Below are 23,956 nucleotides of genomic sequence, written 5' to 3' on the forward strand. Positions count from 1 at the left end.
CTTATTCAAATCAGAATGCGGATTTCAAATAAGTGAAAGCGATCATGTCCCATGTTTTCCCCCTCAGTGTTTCCTGGCTGCCAGCAGGAAAATGTGCAAGTTCCTTAGGAACACGGCATAGAGGGCTTGGTAAGACCCACACTTCTGTGCTCTCTCTTTCTCCCGCTGTCACACACACAAACACACACACACACACTCATTCATTTACTCATTTGTGTGTCCATTCATTTATTTATTTGCTATACTTGATCTTCCTAAACTTACAACCTTTCTCATGCATGGCCACATTTGTACGTCTGTCCCTAGCTTACCTACAAACTGCTACTTATCCTTCTATTCAATTAAATTGTCTCCTCCATAAGCCTTTTTAAATTACACATTCATTTGTTTATTTATTCAACAGATATTCCATTCACAGTGGATAGAGGCAGAGCCAACAGCATGGCCAGAGCACATTTCAACCCTAGCTCCACGTCCTACTTGTTGCGTGAACCTGAGCAAACGACTCAGTCTCTCTGCACCTCAGTTATCTCAGTGCAAGATAAGGACAATGATAGAAACTAGTCTATAAGATTGTTGCTAAGGATTAGCAAATACATCCAAATGCATTAGAACCCTCTCACCTAAACGCTCAAATAATAACACGATAGGCTGGGCGCGGTGGCTCACGCCTGTAATCCCAGCACTTTGGGAGGCTGAGGCGGGCAGATCATGAGGTCAGGAGTTTGAGACCAGCCTGACCAACATGGTGAAACCCTGTATCTACTAAAAATACAAAAATTAGCCTGGTGTGGTGGCGCACGCCTGCCTAGCTACTCAGGAGGCTGAGGCAGGAGAATCGCTTGAACCTGGGAAGCGGAGGTTGCAGTGAGCTGAAATCACACCACTTCACTCCATCCCAGGCGACAGAGCAAGACTGTCTCAAATAATAATAAAAATAATAACAACAACATGATTATTAGGTACCTAATATCTGCTTAGGTCCTAGGGATCATTGGGAGGCCAAGGTGATGTAGCACACAGGCTACCTGCCTTCCTGCCCCTTGCCATCTAGTGAGGGCAAGGAAAAGACAGTGTAGAAGAGCTAGTAAATATTTGGGAACATAATTTTAAACTATAGTGCATGCTCTGTTGGAAATAAATAAAATAAAAAGAAGAGATAAAAAAATATCCCCCCCTTGGTATCATCAGTGTAGTTTCTATATTCTTCTATTAGAGGACTTATATTAATACATAAAAGGAACAAATACTGTCACTTGTTCAGCACTTGCTATGTGCCAGCCACTGTGCTGAGTGGTCTACACAATTACTCTTAGTTAATCTCACAATAAATCTATGGAATTGATTTGATTACTATTCCCATTTTACCTAACCGGAAACTGAAGCTATGAGACGCTAAGAAAGTTCTTTGAAGTCATGCAACAAATAAGTGACAGAGACAAGATTCACATCCAGTTTGCCTGACTGCTTGCGTCTTAAGAATTTTGCTGCTCAGAGGTCAGGTCCATCCTCACCTCCAGGGCGTTTCTGTTCTTTGTCCCTGGTGGCCAGCACGGTGCTGAGCCCATAGTAGGTGCTCAGGACACATGGACCTGACTAAATGGAAGAAGAAGCAATGGATAAAGTGACTCCCTTCACTTGGATTTTATTCTTCGTGGTCTTGCTTAGTTTCAGACACTCAATGCCCCCTGCCTCGCTCCGACCCCTGCCCCTGAAGCCCTGCCCTGCCAAATCACCACTCCCATCTTTGTTATTGTCCCAAATCTCCCAGCACAGATTCCTAAATCCACAAGCTAGGAGTTGAATCCTTTGCACCGCCAGGTTACCTGGTTGTCTTTGTCATTCATCTGTTTGTCTTCTGTCTTGCTTCTTGAAGGACCAGATCTTCTTCTGGGTCATGTATGAGCTAAGAAGTGAAGAAAACAAAGTGCGCATTTTAAGATTGTAAATCAGCTCCTTCAGAAAATCATAGAGAATTGCAAGTATGCAGTATTTGTACCCTAGCAAAGAATAAACAAGTCTAACCCCCAACACAACAGTTCCATTACCCCCAAAGATTAAGCCATGTTCATTTAAGCATCATTTTGTGTGTTGAGTATGAATGAGTTCCCAAAGTCCTCATGCGGACGTTCAAGGTGCTCCAAAAGCTGGCCTGCCCTTTATACTTGGGACCTCATTTAGCTACATTCACCATAGGTTTAACCCACAGAGTGATTATTGTTCATTTAAGCAGAAATTCTTACCCACAGTTTAAAAAGTGAAGAATTGGCCGGGTGCGGTGGCTCACGCCTGTAATCCCAACACTTTGGGAGGCCAAGGCGGGCAGACCACGAGGTCAGGAGATGGAGACCATCCTGGCTAACACAGTGAAACCCCATCTCTACTAAAAATACAAAAAAACAAGCCAGGCGTGGTGGCGGGTGCCTGTAGTCCCAGCTACTCGGGAAGCTGAGGCAGGAGAATGGCGTGAACCCGGGAGGTGGAGGTTGCAGTGAGCCGGATCACACCACTGCACTCCAGCCTGGGAGACAGAGGACGACTCTGTCTCAAAAAAAAAAAAAAAAAAAAAAAAGTGAAGAATTTCACATACAGTCCAGATTTTCATCTTCTCTGAAAAATTATAAGCTCTGATCATCCTTGGCCCCATCCCTGCTGCATGCCAATGTGCAGCGGTGCCAGCGTCTTTGTGCTTGTCTGTTCACCATGGTCTCTGTCACTCTACAGCCGTCCCCTCCAACGCCCCTAATTTCCATTTACCTGCCTGGTTCTTCCAAGTATTTGAAACATTGTTTTTTTTCTTAATCTATCAATTGCATCCTTTCCAAATCCTTCATCCAAGCACTGTTTGCTTCACCCAGTTTTCTTACCACTCTTCAATTCCCCTTCTCTACCCTTCCTTACCTATTTCTTTCTTTCCCTTTTTTTCTTTTTCTTTTTTTTTTTTTCTTTTTCTGAGGTGGAGTTTTTGCTCTGTTGCCCAGGCTGGAGTACAGTGGTGTGATCTTGGCTCACTGCAACCTCCTCTACCTCCTGGGTTCAAGCAAGTCTCCTGCCTCAGCCTCCTGGGTAGATGGGATTACAGGTGCCTACCACCATGCCTGGCTGATTTTTGTATTTTTAGTAGAGACAGGGTTTCACCATGTTGGCCAGGCTGGTCTCGAACTCCTGACCTCAGGTGATCTACCCGCTTTGGCCTCCCAAAAAGCTAGGATTACAGGTGTGAGCCACCACACCCGACCATTTCTTATCTATTTCTGTGCCCTATACAATTTCTGCTTCTTCGGTCAATAAGCATTTCACTAATAGGTAAAGGAGGGCTGGGCGCAGTGGCTCATGCCTGTAATCCCAACACTTTGGGAGGCCAAGGGGGGCAGATCACGAGGTCAGGAGATCGAGACCATCCTGGCTAATACGGCGAAACCCTGTCTCTACTGAAAATACAAAAAATTAGCCAGGCGTGGTGGCAGGCGCCTGTAGTCCCAGCTACTCAGAAGGCTGAGGCAGGAGAATGGCGTGAACCCGGGAGGCGGAGCTTGCAGTGACCCGAGATTGCACCACTGCATTCCAGCCTGGGCAACAGAGCGAGACTCCATCTCAAAAAAAAAAAAAAAAGGGTAAAGGCAAGGCAAGGTAGAGCTGAGATATGGTGCGGAATACAGACAAATGAAAACATAGAAGGCGTGGCAGATTTCAACCCTGGTGCCACCACTTAGCTGTCACGTGAACCTGAGCAAATGGCTCAGTCTCAATGCACCTCAGTCATCTCATTGCAAGATGGGGACAATGATAGAAACTAGTCTATAAGATAGTCACTAAGGATTAGCAAATACATCTGAAAGCATTAGAACCCTCACATCTAAATGCTCAAATAATAACATGATTATTAGGTACCCGACATCTGCTTAGGTGCTAGGGATCATTGGGAGTCCAAGGTGATGTGGCACACAGGCTACCTGCCTTCCTGCCCCTTGCCATCTAGTCTCCGCCTTCAGGAAACTTAACGGACATGCAAAACTATGCTTCCTTCATTCCACAAGGTATATACTGAGCCCCTACTATGTACTAAGCACCATGCCAAGTACTGGGAATATTGCCCCAACGACCAAGCCAAAGGAAACACAGAACTAATCCCCTACTCTAGGAGAGAGGTGGTCTAGAATAATTTGTCAGCCATGAACTTTGGAGCCTCACTGCCTTGGCTTGAATCGTGCCTCCTGCATTTAGCTGTGTGACGTTGGCATTTCATCTGTCTCTGCCTCAGTTTTCTCATCTCATCTGTAAAGTGGAACTAACAGCAATCATATGATTCTTACGAGGATGAAATAAGTTAACACATATACGTTTATTAGAACAGTGCCTGGCATTTAGTAAGTCCTCATAATTATTAGTTATTATTAGAAGAGGCGACAGGCATTAACCAATATCAGAAGCACATGGAAAGTGACACTGTGAAGTGGAGAAGACAGGCTGGGATAAGGAGGAGGCATGAGCAGTAGAGATGCGGCAAAAAAAAAAAGTCTAAGGCATAATATGATAGGCATCTCCATATTAATAAACAAAATGCTAATTTACAAAGAGCCTTGAAATAAGGAGGGATCCATTCAAACTAGTGAAATCAAAGAAGGCTTCACAGAGGAGTTGGCATTTGTATTTAGCCTCATAGAGCACCTGGCTCTAATGTCTTCTTGACTAAGCCAAATGTAATAAGAAATTATAATGACTAAGAAAGGCCATAGCCATTGAGAACAGCTTATTTCAAGAGTATCAACAGTGAAATCCAACCCCATAGCACGGATCATTTAATGTTCATTTAATTATTAAACAGGTCATCCCTGAGTACCTGCAATGTGCTGGACCCTCCTCTTTTGGACTCTGTGGGCTCAGATCCTCTCTGACCTCCTAGCTTTCCAACCAGTCACAAGACTAAGATGAAAGTTTGAGAAAGTTCATGCCAGGCAAAGGGGACACCACGGGAATGAACATATTTGACATCAAGCAAAGTCAAGCAACTTGGTGAAGGCAGAGAGAGTGAAAAGATGATGAAGCTCAATTCCAGGAGACCTGAAAGTGCCATCTGAAGGAATTTTCAGTTTATTGTCTGGGCACTGGGAAGCCAATAAGCGGTTTGTTCAAGCAAGATGACTTGCTAATACAAGGAGGATAAATTAGGTTCAGAGCAACTCAAGAACTGAACTATGCTTTAGGAAGTTGATTTTAGTGAACAAAGTCCCCAGCATACATCTGTTCCAAAAACTCTCTTAGAGCACATGAAACAGAAGACCCAGAACAGAGATTGAATAAGCTCTCATTGTTCTTGGCTACCACCTAGAATTAAAATCTTTTATGACCTTGTGGAATTCTTCAAGGCCATCTTCTTTTTTTTTTTTTTTTTTTTGAGGCGGAGTCTCGCTCTGTCGCCCAGGCTGGAGTGCAGTGGCGCGATCTCGGCTCACTGCAAGCTCCGCCTCCCGGGTTCCCGCCATTCTCCTGCCTCAGCCTCCCGAGTAGCTGGGACTACAGGCGCCGCCACCACGCCCGGCTAATTTTTTTGTATTTTTAGTGGAGACGGGGTTTCATTGTGTTAGCCAGGATGGTCTCGATCTCCTGACCTCGTGATCCGCCCGTCTCGGCCTCCCAAAGTGCTGGGATTACAGGCTTGAGCCACCGCGCCCGGCCTCAAGGCCATCTTCTAAACAGCACCAGTAGTCATTGTCCAGGCGTTGAAAGTTTATAAATTGAATTCAGGGTTGAGAAGGGCATTGCTGAGTACATCAAAGAGCTTGGAAATCTGTCTCTACCCTGCAGTCTTAGAATTCTCTTGGATTTCCTTTATTGAGGTGTTTGCTGTCATTCTCTAATGTCTTTTTTCTTTTCTTTCTTTTTTTTTTTCTTTTCTTTTCTTTTTTTTTTTTTTTTTTTTTTTTGAGGTGGAGTCTCACTCTGTTGCCCAGGCTGGAGTGCAATGGTGCGATCTTGGCTCACTGCAACCTCTGCCTCCTAGGTTCAAGCAATTCTCCTGCCTCAGCCTCCCAAGTAGCTGGGATTACAGGTGTGCACCACCATGCCCAGCTAATTTTTGTATTTTTAGGGGAGACGAGGTTTCACCATGTTGGCCAGGCTGGTCTCGAACTCCTGACCTCAGGCGGTCCACCGGCCTTGGCCTCACAAAGTGCTGAAAAGGCATGAGCCACCGCACCTGGCTCTAATGTCTTCTTGACTAAGCCAAATGCAATAAGAAGTTATAATGATTAACAAAGGCCATAGCCATTGAGAACAGCTTATTTCAAGAGTATCAACAGTGAAATCCAACCCCATAGCACGGATCATTTAATGTTCATTTAATTATTAAACAGGTAATCCCTGAGTACCTGCAATGTGCTGGACCCTCCTCTTTTGGACTCTGTGGGCTCAGATCCTCTCTGACCTCCTACCTTTCCAACCACATCTGTGCCTGTATTCACCCAGCCAACACCACCTGCCATGACACTTCTGCTTCATTCCTAGTATATGTCAGATTCTTTCTTCTAGATTGTAGAACCCTCCTCTCTTGGCCTTGGCATGGCTAGCTCCTTCTCAGCTCAAGATGTTACCTTTTCAAAGAGGCCATCCATGATCAAGTTATATAAATAATTTATCCATGCTCCATTACTTTCTCTCATAGAATTCTATTTGTTAGGTCTCTAACATGATCACCATCTGTAATTATGTCTGTATTCGTTATTTACTTGTATGTTGCCTGTGTTTACTATGAGATTATAAATTCCACAACTGCTGATGATGTGCTGGTTTTATAGACCAATGTATACAAACTACTGTACACTCAGAATTTTGCATAAGGTCTGGCATATGCAGGAGCTCAGTATATTTTTTGAAAATAAATAGGTGAAATATCTGAATGCATCCCCAGAGCTGTCCTGGCAAATTATATCCCTTAATTCTAGGCCAGGCTATTCATGTAACAGTGATGTATAAAGGCTATTTTTGTTCATTTATTCATGCAATTGGGTACTTACTGTAAGTCAGGTACTGGGAAAACCAACCTGGGCAAATTTGATAACTTGAGAGACTCCCTTTCCAGGAACCAATTCCCTAGAAAGCCCTTTGTCATCATTAATTATTTCATACTCAGAAGACCTCAGAGCTGCTATTGAGACTTCTGTGATCTACTTCTGACCTATGGGAGACCACGCAGCCAAGTGTCAAGGACCCTGTATTCTCTATCCAGCTCTGAACCTTTCTCACTGTGAGAATTGGGTAAGCCATATCACTGCAGTTAGCTTGAGTTTCCGTATTTGCAAAATGCAGACAATAGCACTAACTTCATAGGGCCCTTACGGAAATTGAGGAACATTTTCTGCCCCTAATAGCCAATAGCTGTTACGAAGTGTCAAGCATTGTTCCAAGCATTTTATAAATATTGATTCATTGAATCCTTACCACTATCCCATAAGAAAAAGACTATTTTGTTCCCACTCTCTAGGTGAGGAAACAGAAGCTCAGAGAGTCTGAGCAACTTGCCATGGGTTGTACAGGTAGTAGCTGGTGGAATGGGAGCTGAATGAGGGGCCTCTGACTCCCCTTGTTGACGCTCCCAGGGGGTCCACAGCCTCTGTTCATCTCCACATTCAACTGTGAGCTGCTTGAGGGCAGGTGACACATGTTTTTCATGAAAGAAGAAAAATATAAATGAGAAAATGAAGAGAGAATATCATTCAAGATTCTTCTGCTTATAGAAAAAAAAAAAAAACTCCAAATGTCTTAAGCAAAAAAGAAAAAAAAAGTGAATGTATTTGCTTATCTAATTGGAAAAGTCAGAAGCATTTGAGTTCAGGTTCAGTAGGATCCAGGGGCCCTAATTACATCACCAGGACTTGGAACCTGTGGCTGCCCCTGCAGGCAGGCTTTCCTCACTTGCTGGTAGACTCTGCCCATGTGGTGACTGTGGATAAGGCTGGGTTCATATTCTCTCAATTTAGCCCAGCAGAAAGAGAGGTTTCTTTTCCAAGAGTTCCAGCAAAAATCCCAGCTTTGTGTCTCATTGCCTGATTCAGACATAAAAACCAATCTCTGCAGCCAAAGGAGTGGCCAGTCCTGGGTCACATGCCCATTCCCCCAGCCTGGGGCAGATTGACCCTCCTAAATCCAGGGACCCAACAAAATGGCACAGTTCTGTTACCAGAAGGTGAGTGCATTTAGGGGTATAGCCACCCACAAAATATACATTCAAGTCCTAACCCTTAATACCTGTGAATGTGAGATTATTTGTAAATAGTGTCTTAGTGGATGTAATAAAATTAAGATGAAGTCATACTGGAATAGGGCGAGCCCTAAATCTGATGACTAACCTTCTTACAAGGAGAGACACAGACACACAGACACACACATGAAGAGGGAGGCAGAAACCAGAGTGATGCAGCTACAATTCAAGGAACACCAAGGACAGCCAGAAACCACTCGAAGCTGGGAAGAGGCAAGAATGGAGTCTTCCTTAAAGTCTTCAAAGGGGGCGTGGGCTGCCAAGACCTTGATCTTGGACCTTTAGCCTCTAGAACTGTAAGTAAATATATTTCTTATTATTTAAGCCAGTCAGTTTGTGGTACTTCCTTACAGCAACCTTAACAAACTGATAGAGAATGGATATGGGTTCTGCATGCAAAGCCTCTGCTATCCAACCACAAAGAGGCTGACTTGGCTCAAAACAGAAGAGAGTGCAAGGAGACCCTACCTGTTGTCTTTTCCTATACTAACAAGGGTAATAACAATAACGATACTAATGTCATTTACTGATTGCCTACTAATTGTCATGCAAATGTAAGGTCTGGTTATTCACATAAAATTATATCATTGGATCCTCACACCACCCCTGCTGAGTTATCTATGTTTTCCTCTAAGCACAGAGAGCTATCAAACAGGAATAGGGTCCTCCTTCTTCTATTTAGGTAAGATATTAATCTTTATATGAACCTTCCCTCTAAATCTCAAATCTCTCTCTCTCTCTCTCTCTCTCACAGACACACACACACACACACACACACACACACACACACACACACACAGCCATACCACTAAACTGTGCTTGTCCCCAAATGGGTGGCAAATATTTACAATAAATGACAGCCTTTTAAAAATTTTGTTCTAACTTACTAAAAATTATTATCTGTGGTATCGTGATTGTCTCCTTGTGCTCTGGTTTATCAGAACTAACTTTGAGCCATTCCCCTGCCTGATCTGCCAGAGCTGCTGTCACTCATCCTGATTTCAGCCATGCGCCTCCTGCCTCTCTTTCCCTCCCCTAGAGCTTTGTGAGCAGGCTCATGGATCCGCCGCTGACACCAGGACTCCTCCGGACACCCTGGAGGCTGGAGAAAGACAGTGCGCTGCACAAAGTCTCACACAGCCTGCCAAGGACAAACTTCCTCTGCGCGACTTGGACCTGGACAATCGTTCTCTGACAAAGGAATCCCCAAGCCTGCGCCTTCGTGGAATTGACTTTTGAGTCCCTTTATTATTAAGACTGACATCTGAAGCACATGTATGTTTTTCTTTCATAAAAGCTCTACCCTAATCCAAGATCAAACAATTTATTTTGAGAATAACTGTACAGAATGGTACATTTTCCAGAACCAAACAGGTTTCCCCTGTCATTTGCCATCGCCTTTGAAGTATTTAATAGCGGAGGTAACTTGGAGAAATGACTGTGTTCCTGAAAACTGCAGTTACTCTTGCTCCTGTTTGCAAGGGACTTATCATTTACTCACTGCTTTTATCAGTCTACTTTTTGCTTTTATCTGCTTTGTTTCCCAAGCGAATTATCATTCATAGTTTTCTACACATCATTTCTAAGAGCCATCGAGGATTTCCTTCTGGGAATGGACCTTAACTGATGTCAATGTCCCTTGCCGTTGACATTTGCATTATTTGCAATTTTTCTCTAATACAGCAATCCTTGATAAATATCCTTATATCTCTTTGTATATCCATATGTGTCCACATCAAAACTCTAAAAGTAAAATCATTTTAAGGCAAGGGGCATGGGGTTTGTAAACCTTTTTTTACATATTGCTGAATTGCCCTATAAATGAGTTCTATGGATATAGTCCCACCAGTAATTTTTAATTTTGATTTCATTTTTATGTTGATGAGCATGAAACACAATTATGAAGAAAACTCATGCAATACTTCAAAGTATGAAGCAAAATGTGAAATGCACCTGATTTTCTCCACTGTACAGGTTGTACAGAAGGACCTAGCAGCTCATCTCTTTGTGCATGGGCTGAGTTCTCCAGTCACCATGCCTCCACTGGGAGCTAGTGGAAGGAAACCCACCGAATGGGTGCAAAGCACTATAGCTGACAAATCGTTGGGTGTTTTCTAACTTTTCACAATCATAAACAACAGGGCAAAGAATTCCCTGGCATTCATCCTTCAGCACTGGACATAAATGCCACTTCTTTTTTTTTTGAGAGAGTCTCACTCTGTCGCCCAGGCTGGAGTGCAATGGTGTGATTTCAGCTCACTGCAACCTCCGCCTCCCAGGTTCAAGAGATTCCCAAGTAGCTTGAACTACAGGCCCACCATGCCTAGCTAATTTTTGTATTTTTAGTAGAGACAGGGTTTCACTGTGTTGGCCTGGCTGGTCTCTAACTCCCAACCTCAGGTGAACTGCCCACCTTGGTCTCTCAAAAGTGCTGGGATTACAGGCATGAGCCACCATGCCCGGCCCAGAAATGCCACTTCTTGAGCATGCTTTCCTTGACTCCCTAACCTATATTTCAATCTTTTCTTTGATTCATTAACTTGAGTAAGAGGTTCTGAGCCCTATGCCTGGAAACTTGCACCCACAGAGTATCGTGTACTTAGCACATCTTGACAAACTAGGTTTGGATGCATTTGTTGATATGTGGCGAACTTTTCAAAACATGCAACATGCTGCAAGATATGTTATCAGTGACAAGTTAATATCAAAACGAATCAATATTCTATGGACACAATGGCCTGTATGTTCAATTGAAATGGATAAACATTTGTTGTCACCACAGTGCATCAGATCTGCTAGGCAAGTGTTGGAAATGGTGATGGTTAATATTATATGTCAACTTGACTGGGCCACTGGGTGCCCAGACGGTTGAGCAAACGTTATTCTGAATGTGTTGTGCAGGTGTTTCTGGATGACACTACCATTTGAATTGGAAGACTGGGTCAGCAGGTTGAAGGGAATCACCCCGCATTCCTGAGGAAACTCAATGGCCTCCCTGAGGCAGGTGCTGTGCAGGACAATGCTGAGTCTCCTTAGGACCCATCTCACAGTTCCTGTTTGCTTCTAGACCTGTAAGCAGACGCAAGTCCCAGCAGCCCTACAAGTGAGGGACACAGTGTGACCCCTGAGGAGGTGCACTGCACTCAAAAAGAAAGACTTGAGTTTTCTAATGACAAGGACAGAAATCCAGAACATGTGTGGGAATGCATAGTAAGGGATGGGATAATGGTTAAAGTTGGCTTGGGCTGAATTTATTGGTGTGGACTCACTGAGAGATTCTGCATTGAATGCTGCAGCTCAGGGAGTCAGAAAGGGCTCTAGCAGTTTGGCTGTTTGGTTGTTTGGTTGGTTGTTTGGTTGGTTGGTTGGTTGGTTGGTTGGTTGGTTGGTTGGCTGTTTGGCTGTTTGGCTGTTTGGTTGGTTGTTTGGTTGTTTGGTTGTTTGGTTGGCTGTTTGGCTGTTTGGCTGTTTGGTTGTTTGGTTGTTTGGCTGTTTGGTTGTTTGGTTGGTTGGTTGGTTGGTTGTTTGGTTGGTTGGTTGGTTGGTTGGTTGGTTGGTTGGCTGGCTGGAACATGGACCAAAGGGTGGGCCACAGTGACTGAGTTGGAAATGTCAGAACGGTTTTGATTTAAAGTAGAAAAAGGGATTCAAAGCTTAGGGAGATGGAATGTTAAGGTGGATTCACCATTTAAAACCAACTCACTCACACTGGAAGGGTCCAAAGACCGTTTCACCACAACTTTGAGAAATAAACTCATGTGAGGAGCCTCAGCATCCTTGGAAAACCATCCCACAGCTGCTTTTCTACATAGGGCAGGTCTTACAGTGGAACTTCAGTTACTGAATTGGGAAACCTAAATGCAATGGGTGTGATTGCATCCTGTGGTGGCAGGGGCCACGTGGCAGCATCAACCACCTGAGGCCAGGTGAACGTGGCCACTGTCTGGCACAGCAGAGTCAAAGCAGCCCTCAGAGCAGCCTGACTCACATTGACCCATGAGGCTAATTGATCACGCTGTTCCTAGAAGTGAAATAGACAGGAAGCCCACTAAATTCTTACTTGATGTGTATAAGCAAATTCTAGGTTGAGAGAACAAAAGTCTAACTCGAATCATAAAATCAGAGAGTCATGGCTCTTCAGTTCACTCAAGGGGAGACCAGTGTTGTGGGGTACATGGAGATTTCCCTTCTAAGGCAGAGAATACATTGATGCATCTGGCCCCACGCCTGCAAGTGAAAAGGAGACACAATGCCTGGTAGGCCTCTGTGGTGTTTGGAGGCAGTATATTTCTCACTTGGGTGCATTAGTCCAACTCATTTACTGGGTGAACCAAAAAGCTGCTAATTTGAAGGGCACAGAACAAGAGAAGGCTCTGCAGCAGGTCCTGGCTGCTGTGCAACCTGCTCTGCCACTTGGACCATACGATCCAACAGATTCAATAGTGCTTGGCGTCTCCATGGCAGATGGACAAAGAATGCTGTCTGGAGTCTTTAGCAGGCCCATTAGGTGAATCACAGCACAGGCCCCCAGGATTTTGAAGCAAGCCCTGCCATCCACTGTGGTGAACTACACTTGTTTTGAGAAATAGCCCTTGGCCTGCCATCAAGCCTTAGTAGAGACTGAACCATGAGCCAGCAAGTTACCGTGGGGCCTGAGTTGACCATAAGGAATTGAGTGTTAGCTGGCCTACCAAGCTATAAATGGAGGCATGCACAGCAGCACTCCATTATCCAATGGAAGTGGTGTATACATGATGGGGTCTGAGCAGGTCGTGAAGGCACAAGTAATTTACATGAAGTGTCCCAAATGCCATGGTCCCCAGTTCTGCTACACTGCCTTTTCTTTCCCAGTTTGGACCTATGACCTCATGGGGAGTCCCCTACAATCAGTTGACAGAGAAAGAAAAGGCTCGGGACAGGTTTACCGATGGTTCTGCAAGACGTGCAGGCACCACTGAGTGTGGACAGCTGCAGCACCGCAGCTCCTTCCTGGGGCATCCTGAAGGACAGTGGTGGACGGAAATCCTTCCAGTGGGCAGAATTTTAAGCAACGCATCTGGTTGTTTATTTTGCCAGGAAAAAGTAACAGCCAGATGTGCGATTATATACAATTCATGGGCTGCTTCCATTGGTTTGGCTGGATAATCGAGGACTTAAAAAGATCGTGGTTGGAAAACTGGTGACAAGGAAATCTGGGAAAGAGATATGTGGATATACCTCTTTGACTGGGCATAAAACAGGAAGATATGTTAGTTCCATGTGAATGCTCATCAAAGGGGGACCCCCGGCAGAAGAGGGTTTTAATATTCAAGGGCATAGGGTGATGTAGTCTGTGAGTACCAGTCAGCCTCTCTTCCCAGGCAACCCTATCATCACCCAATAGGCTCATGTATGAAGTGACCATGGTGTCGGGGATGGAGGCTATGCATGGACTCAGCAACATGGACTTCCACTCACCAAGGCCAATCTGATTACGGCCTCTGCTGGGAGCCCAATCTGCCAGCAGCAGAGACCAACACTGAGTCCTCAATATGGCACCATTCCTTGAGGTGATCAGCCTACCACCTTGCAGCAGGTTAATTACATTGGACCATTTCCACCATGGAACGGATAGTGTTTCATTCTTAATAGAAAATATACTTACTCCGGAGATGAATATATCTTTTCTGCATGCAATGCTGCTGCCAAAATGACCATCCATGGACTTACAGAATGCCTTATCCATCATAATGGCATCCTATAGAGTATTTCTTCTGATCAAGGAACTCACTTCACAAGAAAGTGTGGTAGTGGGTGCATGTTCATGGAATTCACTGATCTTCCCACATTCCCCACCATCCTCTAGGAGCTGCATTGATAGATCAGTGAAATGGCCTGTTGAAAGCTTAGTAACAGTGTCAGCTAGGTGGCAGTACCAGGCAGGGCTGGGGCAAGGCTTTCTAAAAGACTGTATAAATCTCTGAATCAGCAGCCAGTATATAGTACTGTTCCTCCCATAACCAGGATTCATGGGTCCAGGAACCAAAGGGTAGAAATAAGAGTGTCACCATTCACTATAACCTTTAGTGTCCCACTAGCAACATTTTTGCTTTCTGTTCCTGCAACCTCTTCTCTGCTGGCCTAGAGGTCTTAGTTCTCCCTTAGTTCCAAAGGGAGAAGTTCTTCCATGAGGAGACAAAAAAGTGATTATTTTGAACTGGAAGTTAAGACTCCCACCCAGCCATTTAGGGCTCCTCATGACCCCAAATCAATCAACAGGCAAAGAAGTGGTTTTTGTACTGCCTGGGGTGAGTGATCGTGACTTCCAAGGGGAAACTGAACTGCTACTCCACTATGGATGTATGGAAGGTAGGAGATTCCTTAGCATGTCTCTTAGTATCACCATGTCCTGTGATTAACACCCATGAAGAGTGACCCAATCCAGGGAGGACTACAAATAGCTCAGAACCTTCAGAAATGAAAGTTTGGGCCACCCCAACAGGTAAAGAACCACAGCCAACCGAGGTGTTTGCTGAAGGCAAGAGGAATACAGAATGGGTAGTGGAAAAAGGTCATTATGAACACTGGCTACAGCCATGTGACCAGTTACAGAAATGAAGACTGTCATTGTCATGAGTATTTTTTCCTTATTTTGTTACAAGTATGTCTGTGTGTGTGTGTGTGTGCATTAAGCAAAAATTGTTTTCTTTCCTCTCTTATCTTATTACGTATTACAAGATGTGTTGACTTTATAATAAAGTATTTAATATTGTTAACTACATCATAATTTATATGTCATAAAATAGCAAGGAGAAGAGTTAACATCACTCAAGGACTTTATTTCCTCTTCTATGGAAGGGGTTAGTGCATTTCTGGTTGTACATATGATAGTTGTATAACATTTGGTGGAACTTTGACCTTTTAATTGTGTTTATTTGGAGAATAAGCGTGATTTAAGAAGATGTGTGTGGGTGCCAAGTTGACAAGGGGTGGACTTGTGATTGTTAATTCTCTGTGAACTTGACGGGGCCATGGAATGCCCATGTATCTTGTTAAGCCTTATTTCTGGGTGTGTTGGTGAGGGTGTTTCTGGAAGAGATTAGCATTCGAGTTAGTGGACTGAGTAGAACAGATGGCCCTTCCCAGTGTGGGCGGGCATTATCCAGTCACTGAAGGCTTGTATAGAATAAATGGTGAGCATTAACTAAATCATGTATCATGACTGTTTAAGATGTTAACATTAGGTGAAGCTTGATGAAGGGTATACAGCAATTCTCTGTACTATTTTTGCAACTTTTTGTAAGTCCAAAATTTACACAAATGTAAATTCTAAATCACACCACATGGTGCCATAAAAGATAAGTGTGTGTATAGATCCTATACACACACTTATTTTTTATGTTTGGCACAAACATTTCTAGCAATACTTAACAGAAAAATACTCATTCGTATTTGCTTTATTTAAAAATAAAACTTGTGGTTGTCATTTACTTTTCTAGTTCAGGGAGTAAGTGGGTTACCACCTCTCAGTCACTGAATGACATTAATTTTGCCTTTGGAGTATTTATTATAGCAGTGTGTTTCCTCGAACAAGTGAAAAATTTTGGAATCCCTTTTATTCACCATGTAAATGGCAACACGGTCATCTTAGAATTCCACAATGTGTCAAGCTTCAGTAGTCAACATGGTCAGTGACCCAGATCTTAGACCACATCCCCTTGAGAGGAAGATATTCTTCTGAGCCTAAAATGTTGAAGATGTTTCTCTTTTGCTGCTGACGTCTTCATATAGGTTGTTTGCTTCAACCCCTGCTATGCTAAACTCTAAGGCACAATCCCAATGATTTTGCTATATGTGAATTTCAATGTGTTAGTTTCCCTAATTTAAAAAATAAGCTCCTCATCTACTGGAACCTGGTTTGACTGCACATTTTTCTTTCCAATGTGTTTACTGCAGAAGAATTTGAGCCATACATTTTAGCTACTTGTAGGACTCTGCTTAAGGTTATGGTGAAATTGGACAATTTCCCAAGATTCAGGTTGTGGGTTTTGGGGACGGTGCTGTAAGAGCGGTCCGGAGAATCCGGCTTTGGAAACCAGATCATCACTCAAGGGGAAGGGGACAGTGGCCCTACAGATTGGTGTGGTCAGTATATGGACAACAGAAAGTGGCATGCCGACCCTCGTATCTGGAGTATGATTGCTTATTTAGAATCAAACAATGAAAACAAACAAAATCAAAGAGATGACATGAGCAGATCCATTGATGACCCACCTCTTTAAAAATGACACAAAGTTCCGGCCCCCTTACCCCAGTCAGAACAGCCGGTTTCCCTCCTGCACATTCCCCACTCTTGAAGCAGGTAATGGCCTGACTGCACAGTGATTTCCCTTGAGCGAGGGCGGTACCTGGGGAGCTTGCGGTGTGACTGCCTCAGCGCCTCCTGTCTCCCTCTAGTGACAGCCTCAGGGAGGGCAAGCACACGAACGTAAATTCTAAATCACACTACAGGGTGCCCTTGTTTAAAGTTCTCCAATGTCTCCTCATCACTTAGAATAAACCCTAGTTATTTATCAGACTCTGTGAGGCCACTCACTACTGGACCCTGTGTACATCTCTGAGCGCGTCTATGTCTTTCCTCTTCCCAATACTTCCGCCTTCCTTCTGACTTCAAATACGCCAAACTAGAGTTCCCTTTAAGATCTTTGTACCTGCTTTTTACTCTCTGGGATTCTCTTTTCCCCAGACTCTAAGTCTACCTTCTGATCATCATTCAGGTGTCATCTTAAACACCACCTCTTCATCGGAGTCTTCCCTAACGACTCAGTCTACAGAAACCCTCTTTCTTCATTGCACAGCCATATTTGATTTGATTTGATTTATTTATTTATTTATTTTGAGACAGAATCTTGCTCTGTCACCCAGGCTGGAGTGCAGTGGCGCGATCTCGGCTCACTGCAAGCTCTGCCTCCCGGGTTCACGCCATTCTCCTGCCTCAGCCTCCCTAGTAGCTGGGACTACAGGTGCGCGCTACCACGCCCGGTTAATTTTTTTGTATTTTTAGTAGAGATGGGGTTTCACTGTATTAGCCAGGATGGTCTCGATCTCCTGACCTCGTGATCTGCCCGCTTCGGCCTCCCAAAGTGCTGGGATTACAGGGATGAGCCACCGCGCCCATGCACAGTCATATTTTATTAGTTCTTCATGGAATTCATCATTACCCGACATTTTCTTGTTTAACTTTGTGTTTACTTCTTTTGCAACCTAAATGGAAGCTCCATGAAAGAACACTGCTTTCTTTGTTCAGCTTTATATTCGTAGGGTTTAAACTAGTGACTGACAGAGGGTTATGGGGCTTAATATGTATTTAGTAATGAATTGATTCTGCCACTTTCCTAACCAGCATCATGGCAGATAGAAATAATGATTTATGGTAGTCTTCCCTCTGTCTCTACTGCATTTAAAGGACTACTGCCTGGAGATCTTGAACTCATCCCTCATTCAAAAGTAAATTCCAGTCCGGACGCAGTGGCTCACGCCTGTAATCCCAGCACTTTGAGAGGTTGAGGTGGGTGGATTACTTGAGCTCAGGAATTTGAGACCAGCCTGATCAACATGGTGAAACCCTGTCTCTCCTAAAAATACAAAATTAGCCGAGGGTGGTAGTGCACGCCTGAAATCCCATCTTCTTGGGAGGCTTAGGCAGGAGAATCGCTTGAATCTGGGAGGCAGAGGTTGCAGTGAGCCAAGATCGCACCATTGCACTCTAGCCTCGACAGTAAGAGGGCAACTCTGTCAAAAAAAAAAAAAAAAAAAAAAAAAAAAGGCAGGGAGAATATTTAAAGAAGGATATTCTTATAATATTGCAATGAGGAAAAAAATCTCAATGGGAATTTTCCAAAGTCAAGCATAAGACCTGGAAGTCAATGGAGAAAGAATTGACAATTACGGCAATAAAATCATTGTTTGTGTAACACAGTAAGCCAAGTTAAGAGATAAATAAAACATCTGGTGGCAATATTTGCAAAATGAATGAATAAAGATTAATAGCCTTATTTTTTTTAAAAAAAGCATATCTCAATAGGAAAATGAAAACAATCCTATAGAAAATGAACATTAGATTTAAACCAACAATTCACACAGTACACATAACCACTGAGAATATAGAAAGACATTCAACCTCACTTATAATCAAGAAAAGGAAAATCAACATAAAATACTGGTTCCTGTTAGATTAACAACAGAAAAGGTTCGCATCTGTCGGGGAGGTAGAGGAATGGCCGTGGTAATCACTGGGGAAGAGTATGGATGGGTCCTGTCCTTTTGGAAGACAATTTGTCAGTGTCCACCAAAATGTACAATGTACAGATATAATAATTTCACAGTTATGTGTTTTGTAATAACTGACATTTCTTTGACTACAAGTGAGATTAACTATTTTCATGATAATCATTCATCTGTATATTTTTCTATTCTCAACTTGCCTGCTTATGGCCTTTGCCTGCTTTCCTACCATTAGCTCATTAGCTGAGTAAGAGGTAGGGAGGAAAGGAAGCACAAAAAGTTCCCTAAAATTTACTTCCTCATACATGAGCTGTGGAACTCCTTCATCTTTCACTTTCAATAGTGGAGCCAGTGGAGGCAATAACATAATTACAATCATTTCTTAGTAGTGGCTGTCAGGCCTCTGAAGCCATCATATCCCCTGTGACCTTATGTATATATACAGATGGCCTGAAGTAACTGACGAATGACAAAAGAAGTGAAAATGGCCTGTTCCTGCCTTAACTGATGACATTACCTTGTGAAATTCCTTCTCCTGGCTCATCCTGGCTCAAAAGTTCCCCCGCTGAGCACCTTCTGACCCCCTGCCCCTGCCCGCCAGAGAACAATCCCCTTTGACTGTAATTTTCCGTTACCTACCCAAATCCTATAAAACGGCCCCATCCCTATCTCTCTTCCCTGACTCTCTTTTCAGGACTCAGCCTGCCTGCACCCAGGTGAAATAAAGAGCCTTGTTGCTCACACAAAGCCTGTTTGGTGGTCTCTTCACAGGGACACGAGTGAAAGTGGCCCCACCCCCAGAAACTTGCAGTCCCTCATAACTTGCTAAAAAGATGAAATAATTGCATTTAAATAAGATCAAACTTATCATGCATTCTTTAATTCAATTAGCAAACATTTATTGACTATACCTACATTTGCCAGGGACTGCTTCCGTTATCCTTCCGCAACCTCTTTTTTTTGCCCACTCTTACTTATAAAATATATACAACCTCTTTTTTTTTCTTTTTTCTTTTTTTGAGACGGTGTCTTGCCCTGTAGCCCAGGCTGGAGGGCAATGGCACAGTCTCAGCTCACTGCAACCTCCGCCTCCCGGGTTCAAGCAATTCTCCTGCCTCAGCCTCCCGTGTTGCTGGGATTACAGGCACACATCACCACACCTGGCTAATTTATTTTTCTGTCTTTAGTAGAGATAGGGTTTCACCATGTTGGCCAGGCTGGTCTCGAACTCCTGACCTCGTGATCCGCCCGCCTCATCCTCCCAAATTAGTGGGATTACAGGCGTGAGCCACAGCACCCGGGCTGTACAACGTCTTAAGAAGCAGTGGCATGGCAGAGGAATCAAAGCCAGCCATCAGAGTCCACAAAAAAGGTGCTCAAGATTTCCTTCTGAGCAAGAAGGGAAATTGTGTTATTAAAATTTAAAAAGCAGAATCTTGAAAACTTGAAACTTCTCCATATATTTTTTAAAAAGTTAACAAAATGCTACGTGTATTTATAGCTTTTTTGCCCATCTTTGCTAAAATGTATGTGTGTATATATACGTATATTTATATGTTACGTGTGTGTATATATACACACACACACATAAGCATTCATATGTGCATATTTATATGAATGAATTTAGACAAGAAAAGTCCTGGAAGAAGGCATTTGAAACATTGCCTCAAAAGGTGAAATTTCATACTATTTTTATTGCTTTTTGTCATATTTTAAAAAATTTTTTTGCTACTGATGTATACTACCCCTAATAAACTCAGAAAAGAAAATTCCTTGTGTAGTAGTTAAAAGTAGGTTCTGTAACCAACGAGTCCCAGTTTCTTTTTGGTTTCCTTTCTGTTACTTTCTAATCTCATGAATTTGAAAATTACTTTTAAAAAGTTATTTAAACTATGCTAAGCTTTAGTTTCTTCACCTGAATCTAGTGATAACAACTAATAACTACTCTTACAGGTTCTTAGTTTGGATTAAGTAAGATCAAGGGAGAAAAGCCCTTAGGATACAGCTTCACACATAGTAAATACTCTCAGGGTTAGTTCATTTCTTTCCTCCTCTCTTCTTATGTGGAGTAATGGTTAACATCAATTAAACATTAGGGAATCTATAGGAGCAATAACTGTACACTCGGGGGTTTCTGGGATAGTCCCAGTTTCAAATATTGTATCCTGTTGCCAGACCACATGTACTGATTTTAATTTAGGATTACTGATTTTCATCAGTCTTATGTTCCTTTTGTCATCTTATCATAGTATCGAACATCTTTGAGCACGTGCTATGTGCTATCCAATCTTCCGTAAAAGTAGCTCTGAGAGTCTGATCAGTGTCTGCAGTATCCAGCCTCACTCATAGACAAAGTCTCTTTTTTTTTTTTTTAAACGGAGTCTCGCTCTGTCGCCCAGGCTGGAGTGCAGTGGCTGCCATCTCAGCTCACTGCAAGCTCCGCGCCTCCCGGGTTCATGCCATTCTCCTGCCTCAGACTCCCGAGTTGCTGGGACTACAGGCATCCGCCACCACACCCGGCTAATTTTTTGTATTTTTAGTAGACACGGGGTTTCACTGTGTTAGCCAGGATGGTCTCGATCTCCTGACCTCGTGATCTGCCCGCCTCGGCCTCCCAAAGTGCTGGGATTTCAGGCATGAGCCACCGCGCCTGGTGACAAAGTCTCTTTTATACAGTTAACTGAGATGTTACCTAACTTCCTTAGCAGATAGGCAACCTCAGCTCATTGGAATGCTAAAAGTGCTTCTCAATGAGTATGTATTTTTCATATGATATTAAAGAATAAATGATAAAAATAAGGAGAAATTCTAAATAGATTTATAAAGTGAATATAACATTGGTATAAGTTGACAAAATTGTATCAAAAAAGAAAACTACATACAGACCATTCACACTACTGAGTATTTACCCAAAAATCTTTAAAAAAATATTAGCAAGCATAACCCAATAGCACATTAAAGAAATAAACAATCTGAACCTTAAAATAAAAATATTAAAAAAACTAAAATAAACATTGTAACCATGGATACTTTTTTTGGAGGAACGCAAAGGTGGTTCAATGTTGGAGGCTGTATTTGTATAAGCCATCATATTAATAAACCAAAAGAGAAAAATTACACGTTTACTTTTGCAGACATGCTCAACTTAATTTATAATTAAAGAAATCTACTTCAGAAAAGGATACCATTTCTTGTTCATTAAGCAGCAAAATCCAAGCTTTCTTATTAATTTGGCAAAAATTCTGTAGGTGTGACTTTAGGCGAGTAGCACTTTCATACATTGCTGCTAGAAATGCAAAGTTGTAAAGCTCTTACAGAAGAGAATTTGTCAATATCAATATATATAAATATAGATAGATAGGTAGATATGTGCATTTAAACTTTGATTCAATCTGGTTTCTAGGAATATATTTTACAAATACCCTAGCTAAAAGGAAGGAAGGAAGGAAGGAAGGAAGGAAGGAAGGAAGGAAGGAAGGAAGGGAGGGAGGGAGGGAGGGAGGGAGGGAGGGAGGGAGGGAGGGAGGGAGGGAGGGAGGGAAAAGAATAGTATCAAGGCTATTTATTGCAGGATTACTTATAAAGGAAGGAAGGAAGGGAGGGAAGGAGGTAGGGAGGGAGGTAGGGAGGGAAAGGAATAGCATCAGGCTGTTTATTGCAGCATTACTTATAATAGCAAAAACATGGAAATGACCTAAGTGTCCATCAGTAGAAGACTGGGCAAATAAATCCTGGCACATTCACCAATGTGATAACATACAGATTTATATAAAAAAGGAATAGCTCTATTAATATACACTATAGAGTAATACACAGGATCGATTATGTTAAAAAAGCAAGGTAAGAAAAGTGTGAATAATGTGTTTTCTTAAATAAAGGGAGTATGATATATGCATATACTTGCTTATATTAATAAAAAGTAAATAATTAAGGAATAAGTCCTAAAATAAAAAGAAAATAGTCACCCATTTGGGGGCTGTTTTTTAAGATTCGGCTTTGTTTTTTGATTGTCTTGGGAACTATGCCAAAAATGTACATATCTTTAAAACAAATTAAATTTAAAAATCAATTACTACTAATAAAAAGTAAAATGAAACAGATGAATTTCACTGTATATATAGTTTGTGTCAAATCCACAAAGAGAAAAATAATTTCGAATGACTGTAAATCACAATAATTTGACTGTTTATCCCTGGTGGGTGGGATACACCCTAAGGACAACAAGAACTGCCCCTCAAATATGTAAACTTTCAAAAATCTTCCTATTGTTTATGGCAAAGTTGATGTTGTCATTCTGAGACTATTGTGTGTGTATTGTGAAATAATGTAATTAAATAATTATGCAAAATATAAATTTTATTATTCCTGTAAGGAAAGGACTGTGGACAAATGACCCATTTTCTTCAATAAACAAATTGTAGCAAAGGGAGATAGAGAGAAAGAAGAAACAACCGACAGATTAAAATAAATTTAAAATACCTATTAAACAATCACAATATATGGATCTTATTTGAATTATCATTCAAACAAATAAAATGTTTTTACAAGAGTGACATTTATGAAACAATCAAAAAATTGAGTAACACTGTAAACCTGATATTAAGAATTGACTGCTATTTTATGTAAAGTAATAAAATAGGGGCTATGTTTTTATAAGAATTCTTGTCTTTCTTACATACATATTAAAGTATTTATGGGTGAAATGATAGGATAATGCAAATTAGCTTTCTAATAATAAGAGAAAGGGAAGTGAGTAGAAGTATGGATGGAAGAGACTGCCCATTAGTTGACTGATAATCATTGAAACTGAATGATGGATACATGTGGGTTTATTATGCTATTCATTCTATTTTGTGTATGTCTGAAATTGTTCAAAATAAAATAATAAAAAATGTCAACTTTTTGATCAACAAAAAGATTGCTAACAAAAATAAACAAAAAAAATTGCTAACGTTTGCTAGATTTATAAGTAAAGCAAAAACTTCAAAATGAAGCTAAAATCCTAGGAAAGAGCTAGGTTTCATGAATCTGTAACTTTGATGCACTGAATATTAGTTTTTTAGACCCAAATACAACTTCTGAATAGTGTTTTCTATGCATAAAAAAGCAATCTCAGAGACACTAAAATTACAAGTTTAACAGTAAAGAGGCTTGACTCTGAAGCGAGACAGGCTGGATTCAAATTCGTTCTCCCCACAAACTTGAAACATAAGGTGTTTGGAACTGTGGCTGCTACAAAGACAACACTCAGAAAATTCCAGCCATCCTGATGATTACCAGCCTGGACAGTGGAAAGGGAATGAACTTGGTTTCAAATCTTGACCCTTCTATTTATAAACTGGGGGCAAGTTATGAGGTTTGTCTTAACAACCATATATGGAAGTGCCCTCTGTGTACTAGGCCTCCCAAAAATCGGTCTCTGCTGTTGAGGAGGTT

The 23,956-nt window shown here is 42.1% G+C and overlaps 1 long non-coding RNA gene across 5 annotated transcripts in view; it reads right to left on the minus strand.

Moving 5' to 3' along the window:
• Window positions 1-1,825: 1,825 nt before the first annotated feature.
• The window catches only part of LOC102135436 (uncharacterized), a 247,604-nt gene continuing 225,473 nt past the window's right edge, over window positions 1,826-23,956 (minus strand). For all 5 annotated transcript variants that reach the window (XR_012434714.1, XR_001490575.4, XR_010586623.2 and 2 more), the window contains one exon: window positions 1,826-1,906. This is a non-coding gene — a long non-coding RNA (uncharacterized lncRNA). The remainder of the gene's footprint in view (window positions 1,907-23,956) is intronic.

Source organism: Macaca fascicularis, chromosome 5 (assembly GCF_037993035.2).
Source record: "Macaca fascicularis isolate 582-1 chromosome 5, T2T-MFA8v1.1".
In the NCBI taxonomy this organism is placed as follows: Eukaryota; Metazoa; Chordata; class Mammalia; order Primates; family Cercopithecidae; genus Macaca; species Macaca fascicularis.